Here is a 9,103-nt window from a genome sequence, read left to right on the forward strand (position 1 = left end):
AATACTTGCCACTGCTAAAAAAAAATGTACATTATTCAGATCTTCCGTAAAGGATTAAGTGCTCCCCAAATGTGCATATGGATCGATGAGAAGATGATTAGAGAATAAGAAAGCAGCACGGAAGGAAGAGAAGACGGGAGAGGGAAAAAGAGTAAAAATAAATCTAGCAAGTCTTCCCAAGTTAAGCATTATTATCTGCCACTCATTACAAGACATACCATCTTCACTTTTCTAACCCATGTTTCACACATCTCAAAACTCAACCCTAACACCCTTTCACAAAAAAAAAAAATCCACATTCAATAAACTAGAAATAGAACTGGACTTCCTCAACTTGATAAAAGGCATTTACAAAGAATCCATAGCTAACATCATACTTAATGGCAAAGGACTGAATGCTTTTTCCCTAAGATTAGGAATAAGAGAAAAGATTTGCTGCAAGTGTCTGCTCTTGATGCTTATTTTCAACAATGTATTGGAGGTCCTACCCAGGGCAGGTAGGCAGAAAAATGAAATAAAATGCATCCACAAGGAAAGGAAGAATTAAAACTTCATTTATTATTTGCAGGTAACATGATCCCTGTATACAGAAAATCCTATGGAATCCATATAAAAACTATTAGAATAAACAAATTCAGCAAGGGTGCAGAATACAAGATCAACACACAAAAATCAATTGCATTTTTATATGCTTGCAATGCAAAATCCAAAAATAAAATTAAGAAAACAATTCCATTTCCAATAACATCTAAAAGAACAAAATATTTGGGGATAAATGAAACAAAAAATGTAAAACTTACACTCTGAAAACCATAAAACATTGTTAAAGTCAAAGAAGATCTAAATAAATGGAAAGACATCCATGTTCACAGACAGACTTAATATTGTTGAGATGGCAGTATTCCCAAAATTGATTTATAGATTTAACAGAATCCCTATCAAAATTCTAGCTGGGTTCTTTATAAAAATTGACAAGCTGATCCTAAAATAGATAGGAAAATACAAGAGACCCAAATAGCCAAAATAATCTTGAAAAAGAACAAAAAAGTTGGAAAACTTATATCTCTCAATTATTATACAAGGCTACAGTAGTCAAGACAGTACTAGCATAAGGATAAACACATGGATCAATGAAATAGAACTGAAAGTCCAGAAATAAACCCTCACATTTACAGCTAATTGATTTTTCACAAGGGTGACAAAACAATTCAATGGGGAAAGATCAATGGGGAAAGAACAGTCTTTTCAACAAATGGTACTGGGAAAACTGGATATTCACATGCAAAAGAACATTAGACCCCTACAACAAACCATATATAGAAAGTAACTCAAAATGTGTCAAACACCTAAGTGTAAGAGCTAAAACTATAAAACTCTTAGGACAAACACAGAAGTAATTCTTTGTGACCCTACATTAGGCACTGGTTTCTTAAATACGACGGCAAAAGCACAAGCAACAAAAGAAAGATAAATTTGACTTCAAGCTAAAAAATTCTGTGCTTCAAAGGACACCAACAGGAAAGTGAAAAGAAAACTCACAAAATGAGGGAGAATATTTGCAAATCATATATGTGCTAAGGGACACATCTATAATATATAAAGGACTCTTACAATTCAATAACAAAAAAATAACTCAATATAAAAATGGGCAAAGGATTTGAATCTTTTCACATACCTCTCCAAAGAAGATATACAAATGGCCAATAAGCATGTGCAAAGATGCTGAGCATCATTAACCATCAGGGAAAGGCAAATCAAACCCAAGAGATATCACTTCACACTACTAGAAGAGCTATGATAAAAAACAAACAAACAAAAAAACCCAGGTAACAATTGTGGGCAAGAATGTGGAGAAACTGGAGCTCTTACACACTGCTGGTAGGAATGTAAAAATAGTGTGGCTGGTTTGGAAAACAGTCTAGAAGTTCCTCAAAAGTTTAACGAGGTACCATATGTTCCAGTAATTCCACCCCTAGGTATATACCCAAAAGAATTAAAAACACACATACACAAAAACTTGTAGCAAATGGTCACAGAAGCACGATTTAACTAGCCAAAAAGTGGAAACAACCCAAATGTCCATAAGCTGATGAGCAGATGATCAAATGTTGTATCTATTTACTATGGTAAACGTCCATCAGGTGATGAACAAACACAGGTGGTATCTAATTGTTTACTACTCAGCCATACAATGGCATACTATTCAGCCATAAAAAGAATGAAGTACTTGCTATGACATGAACTTACCTGGAAAACATGGTAAGTGAAAGAAGCCCATCATAAAAGACCATACATTAAGATTTCATTTATCCGAAATGTCCAAAATAGGCAAATCCACAGGACAGAATGTAGATCAGTGACTGTCTAGAACTAGGGGCATGGAAAAATGAGGGGTAACAGTATTTATATTATAGGTGATAAAAATGTCCTAAACTTGATTATGGTGGTGGTTGCACAACTGTGAATATAGTAAAAAACTATTGAATTGTACACTTTAAATGGGTTACTTCTAAGGTATGTGAATTATACTTCAAAAAAGCTTTCCAAAAAAGAAAAAGCAACCCTTTAAGTAATCCCTAACCCACCTACCATTCCATTTTATGTTACTCCCTCTCAGAATGTCTATAAACAGTTTATACTATATTGGCTTGCACTTGTTCATTTGTTATTTTGAAATAACTAAATTATATGTTTGATCTCCCTTACTCATAAGGTAAAAGCTTCGAAAGGGTCTCTTCTACATCTTTCATACTTATCTTTATAACTGGGTATAACAATGGGAATAGAGTAGATCCTCAAATAAGGTTTGCAGTTTTCAAGATGCAAAACATTAGAAATATTTACCATGGAGAAGTTAACCAGACTACTCAAAAATCTTTCTTTTGGGGAATAGATTATATATAACTCCCCAGAGATCCCTAACCAAACTCTTAGAATAAAAATAGGTAAGGGTAACATAGAGCTAAGGTTTCACATTACAATAATCCTGGACAATGAAAGATTAAGTAATGATTCAATTAAAATTTAAGTTGTATTGAGATAAAATCCATTTAGCATATTAGAGGTCCAGTGTTAGTGCAGTTTGTCAAAGAAAGTTGTAGTATCTTCATCATGAAGTATGAGCACAAGTTAATAATTAAACCTTTGTTTTTTACCTGATGACTTTATTGTTCTTTCTGGGTTAATGCTGACATACATTAATTTTAATGACTTTAGAATTACAAAAACAGCAGCAAGAGAACATGGTAAAGTGCACCTAAATGATATTTCTTCAAAGTAATAATAATGCTTTATCCCAATAGAAGAAAAAAAATTTTTTTAAATATGTTTCCTATGAAACTACAGCCCAGAAACTGAAATTCAGAGTTTTGCCCTCCTGATATCAACTGATTTCAAAGTACAAAGAGAAATAACTCAAAGAGCCGGAATCCATTAAAACACATGACAACCAGTAACTGGATAGTAAAGGAGACACCCACCATAGGCTAGAGAATCCAACTCTAGTGTTTTCTGTAAAATTTGTATTTTTAAATAGCTGCTGAAGTTCACTTGCTATTCAAGCCCTTCAATGGTAAGAGCTCCCACTCCTGTGGCTCTTATCCCTTCCCTCCTTTTCCCTTTCCCCTCTGCCTTCTCCTCACACAGAATTTTACTGTTCAAAGATGGGAAGCAATTCTTAAGCAATTCTAATTCACCTTTTAGACATAATTTCATAAATATATACTGTCAACTAAAATAACACCACGAAATGCTCTTTGTAGGGCCAAGCTTTCCACTAGCCAGGGACATTTCCCATCCTCCTTGCATCCAAATAAGCCTCTGTGATAAATTCTTGCCAGTGAAATTTGGGGAGATGTTTATCACTTTACATCTGGGGGTTCTTAAGAAACAGTCTCGGGCAATAGGCAGGATTCCAAGGCTCTAGAGAATGGTGGAGTCACAAGATGTAAGGAGCCTGGGTCCCTAAATCACAATATGGAGGAAAGTCACAAGTGTGCTAACAAGGAGCACCTGCACTTGGCTGTCATGAAAGCAAAAAACAAACTTCTATGTGTTATGTCCCTGAAATTGTTGGAGTGTATTTATTAATCTAATTTGCATTAGCCAAAGTAATACATGCAGAAATTCCTAAGTATTCCAATTCCTCCCAATTAAAGGAATTAATAACAGATATTTTGGAAAGACTGTTTAGAAGCCCATTTAAATAACATTAAATTTTAAAACCTAAATAAATTTCCACCTTGAATTTTGTTAACATAATTCCTATTCTAAATAATAGCATGAGCACAACCACTTAATAATATCTTTCTAGTTCAATAACATCTGTTTTCATGATTACTACAGAGAGATGTTCTCCCCAATTCTCCCAAACTAAAAAAAATTATGAAGTGTTTTAAAATACTATAATTCATAATGTCTAATGAAAATTACCAAATACTAAATAAGGGCAAAATTAATTTCTATTTCACTATTTCTATAGTATTAAAAAATTATCATTTATAGTTAAGGTAAGAATTCTTCCTTTAAATATAACCATATGCCAGATGATTCTGTTCATTCTAAACACACACAACTTCAGAACACTTTATGAAAACCATGACATTCTGCATTCTAGTAAAGTTGTCCTTATCCTTCACAGAAATATTTATATATAAGTTATACTCAATATGTTGAAATTTTAGTTTGAATTTTAGAAAAATCTACTAAGACCTTTAAAAAAAAAAAAAAAGCTTATCATTGTTGATTACAAATAATGGCATAAGCCCTACTGGGAAACTTGGCATTTGTAAACTTAAATCAATGAAACTCCTACATTCTCTTTGCCTTGAATTAACCTCTCCGTTGTCTTTTTTGCCCTCAACTCCATACCACTCTGTATCTTTTTTCCACATAACTGTTAAAATTTAGTGAATATATTTACTACTCCAGACAAAATAATAAAAATAGAAAACTACTGAAAGTTAAGTTCATAAAGGACTTTGCTTCTATTCAGAAAGATATTCCAAGAGGTTTTGTTTACCAGAATCAGTCAACATGAGCTAAAATAATTATGTGGATTTTTTGTGGCACTTAAACTTACAGTAAACTTTGGTTCCTTGATCCTTTTTAATGCTTATTTGTATGGGAAGATATGTGTGCTATATAGAGCTTTAAAAAATTTTTTTTCCAGGGCTACAAACCAGAAACACATAAAAAGTAACAAAACTGAGAAATGGGGTATTTGAAAATATGAAAAAATTATAAACTCTCTATAAACTAATATACCAGGTGATTTTAATGACCGTTTTATTTCTAGAAAAGACTTCTCGTAAACATTAAAAGTTGTTTATATATAGTTTATGTATATCAAAGGACTCTGAAATATTCCATTTTCTTGATTTTTTTAACTTAGAGTTACTTAATAATGCTCTAGGTAATTCATGAGTATTTGCACTCATAAGTGGTTTTCAATGCCCAAAATCAGGGCTTCAGGAGGCAGAACTAAAATCTAACTAAGCATTTACTATGTGCCAAACATGATTTCTCATTCTATTCACACAACCACCTTACTATAAAGGTATTTACCTGTCACAGATAAGAAAACAGCCTTTACAGGTAATAGATACCTTGCCTAAAGTCAAACAAGCTAAGAGATATGGCACAGCCAGGGTTCTAACTGAGGTCTATAAAACAAGTCCTTTCTGCATTAAACTCCGTATGTTAAATTGTTTTTCCAGTAGTGGTGACAGAAAACAGCTCTCCACCTCTCCTCTTCCCTTCACTTCCCACACTATTTCTTTGTGAGACCGGGTACAGAGAAGAGCAATCTCTGGCCATTATACAGAGCACGGCCTACAAGGACCAAATCTGTATTAGGATTTTATCCACAGCAGGGTTCTAGTTAGATGAGTTAACTACATGCAAATGTAAAGAGGCTGGAGTAGGTAAAGTAAATCAGCCAACAATTAACCCAAATGCCATTTATGTTTGGTTCTGAAATGCATTGTAAGCCTATTGGCAGCAGATGTGTCTTCAGAACTGCGTTTTGCTTAGGCTACTTGCAAAATAGCTTTCCAGGAGCAAACAGAGTAGACAAAACAAGCTGTTTGATCTAGGTTTTGGAGACTGTAAGGAAAACGTGTTTGTTGTACATGACTATCTTGATTGACAATTAAGATAACTAGAGGCAACAAGGCAGTATCTGCTAAAATGTAGCACTGTGCTCTCAACGTGTACAAAAACGGCTCAGCCAAACTCCCTGAACACAATCCACCTAAACAGCCTTAGCTAAATAGCCGGCCGAATTAAGGAGGATGACAGCTCCAGTAACTTCCTCTTCCTGACAGACCTCCTCAGCTCGGCGTGTACACCCCTTTCCCCCGGGAGGCAGGATAAAACAATTTCAAATGCACAAAATCTATCCAATCCCACCAACACTACAGGCCAGAGAAGGCAGTTTCCCTTTCTTCCCCCGCCCCTCCAAGAAAATTATCTTGTAAAAAAAAAAAAATTACATCTTACCAACGAGAAAGTGTTTGCAACGAAAAACGAAAATATTTCCTTAGTCCCTCCACACAGCCATAAGGTAAGGATGAAAAGAAGGGATCGCGACCCCGCGTATTCACGAGATTTACTGCTTTGATTCACTTTCCCTCAGGTCCCACAGCCGGCCCGGGAGAGGCTTGCAGTTGCAACGCCAGAATAAGCCCTCGCCTCTCCTCAGGAGACGCGGAGGCGGCCGAGGCACGGCAATCGGCGCGTCCCGCCTCGGACCCTCACCTGCCCAGGCCCGAGGCAGCAGCCTGGGCCCGCGCGGGCTCGGCGTCCCGGGAGGCGTCGGGGCGGGCGCCGAGGCGGTTAGGCCGCGCAGCAGGCCGACGCGCTTCCTGCCGCGGAACGGCGGCGCGGCGCCGACCCGCAGCTCTCGCAGCCCGGCCGCCGTGCGGGCGCCGCACGCACTCACCCCTCCTCGGCCCCCACGGAGCGGCTCTCACCTGCGCGGCTCTGGAGTCTCGGCCACAAAGGGGGAGGGACGCGCCACTCGGGGGTCCCGGACACGCACCCCGCCCCCAGAGTCCCTGGCCCCGGCCCACCCCACCCCCACCCCCACACACACACACCCCGGACACCTTCGCCCGCCTCCGAAGAGACTCGGGTCGGCTCCGCCGCCCCCGCCAGTCACCCGTCACACACCCACTTGCCGTGGGTCCTCAGGCCGCCTCCCCGCCCGCCAAAGTCTCAACTTGCACACCCACACGCACATTTGTCCCTCTCCCACCTCATTTCCCCGGGGACGCGCTCCTCTTCCCTCTCCTCTCGATCCTACTAGAAGGCACAAAAACACTCTACCTCATTCTCTTCCTCCGGCCCACAAGAAGCAACAGCAGCCATTTCCCCGCGGCAGGGGAAACACACACAAACACGCGCGCGCGCGCACCAGGCCCCCACAGATGCTTTCCCTCAGAGCCGCGGCCGCAGACGCAAACACAAACACCCACGGGCGGGCCTCGCTCCCGCCCGCCCGCCCGCTCCGAGGGGAAGCCGCGGCGACAGTCAGGGCCCGGATCCCGGGTTCGCGGGCGGGCGCGGGGGCCCGCGTCCCCTCCTCACCTGCATTCAGCGCGCCGGGGTCCGGGCGGCGACGGCGGCGGCGGCGGCGGGGCGGCTGGTGCTGGTGCTGCGGCGGCGGGGGAGGCGGCGGCGGCGGTGGCGGCGGGGCTGAGGGCAGCAAAGACATGCAGGCAGCCCGCCGGGGGGAGAGGCACCGGCCGGAGGGGACGCGGGGCGGGCAGGCCGGGCCGGGCCGCCTGAAGAACGGCAGAGGCGGCGGCACTGAGGGCGGCCGAAGGGAGCGAGGAGGAGACCGATTGGGGGGCGGGGAGGGGGTCGAGGGCCGCGCCGCCGGGCTTCGAGGACGGTGACCCTGGGCGAGCAGGAGAGGCCGCGCCGCCGCGGCGGCCGACGCGAAGGCCCCAGCCGAAGGAAGCTGCGCCCCCGCAGGGCCTGAGCCGCGGCTACTGCTCCGAGAGCCGTGCAGAGCCTGGCCTTGGCCTTGGCTTCCTGGCGCTGGGGCTGCCGCCGCTGCGGGGGTTGCTGCTGTGCCTGGTGCTGCTGGGGCCGAGGCTGAACAGAGACGCCAGCTTTCGGTGCCTTCGCTGTCGCTCACACACGTTCACACCCCCGAGGGCCGGGGGAGAGGCGTCCGGGCGATATCGGTATTGAGATTAATAACAAGGTGCAGAGAGTGCGAGAGGGAGGAGGGTTGATTGACGTGGAGGGGCTGGCGGGAGTCAGTCACTCCCCGGCGCTGAGGGGTGGGGTGAGGAAAAGGAGGCGGGGCTGCGGGGGGCGGAGCTCCAGCGTTGCGCTTTAGCTCCGCCCCTGTGCGCCGCGCCTCGGCCCCGCCCCTAGTGCGCCGCGTCCTGTCGTGGTGCGCGCGCCGTGGCCGGTGGTTCTTGCCCATTTTCTCCTTTGCCCTTCCTGTTTTCTCACTGTACTCTTGGCTTGAGCTAGCAGCAGAGTTGAGGAGGCTGATAGGGTACCTAAAACCACATCCACAAAGCCATCGGGAAAGAGACTGGGGAAATAGCCTCACCCTGGGTACTTTCGTGGGCTCGGCGCTGTTTACTGCACCCTCGCCCGAGGCGACCTGACAGCACAGGTCTGGGTGGCTTTGAGACGCCAGGTGAGGTGAAGTAACCGAAGGAAATGTTTCCTGGCATCTTCGGTGGGATTTTTTTTTTTTAACCTGTAACATCTGTAAATTGTGTCGTGAAAGGTAAATGAAAACTTGTGACGCTTTGCAGTAACTCCGTCCTATTTTCTAATTCTCCCCTCTCGCGATAGAATTACGTTTCTTGTTTGGCAGTTTATCCATCGCAGCTACAGAATGAAAACATCCACTATAAACTCGAAATACTAATGTTTACTTGGCGAATGTGGCCTTGATAATTTAAGTTTCTGGGGTTTATTTTTGTTCTTGTGGGCCTGCTTCAGCTTTTACCACCAGCAGTCCACAAAGCAAATTACACTGGCTCTAGGGGCAAAATACTGCTCTTACAGTTTTACACAATTTTAATCTCTTTTCTCAGTGCATTCTCTGGGCTCATGTATTTACCGATGT

The 9,103-nt window shown here is 42.9% G+C and overlaps 1 protein-coding gene across 1 annotated transcript in view; it reads right to left on the reverse strand.

Annotated features, from left to right (window-relative positions):
• Positions 1-7,662, reverse strand: part of CNOT6L (CCR4-NOT transcription complex subunit 6 like) — a 95,292-nt gene extending 87,630 nt beyond the window's left edge. Inside the window, exon 1 of the mRNA XM_045532879.1 lies at positions 7,591-7,662. The gene's annotated coding sequence lies outside the window, so the exon portion shown is untranslated. The remainder of the gene's footprint in view (positions 1-7,590) is intronic.
• Positions 7,663-9,103: the final 1,441 nt, after the last annotated feature.

The sequence above is a fragment of the Lemur catta genome, chromosome 19 (genome assembly GCF_020740605.2).
Source record: "Lemur catta isolate mLemCat1 chromosome 19, mLemCat1.pri, whole genome shotgun sequence".
Lineage (NCBI taxonomy): Eukaryota > Metazoa > Chordata > Mammalia > Primates > Lemuridae > Lemur > Lemur catta.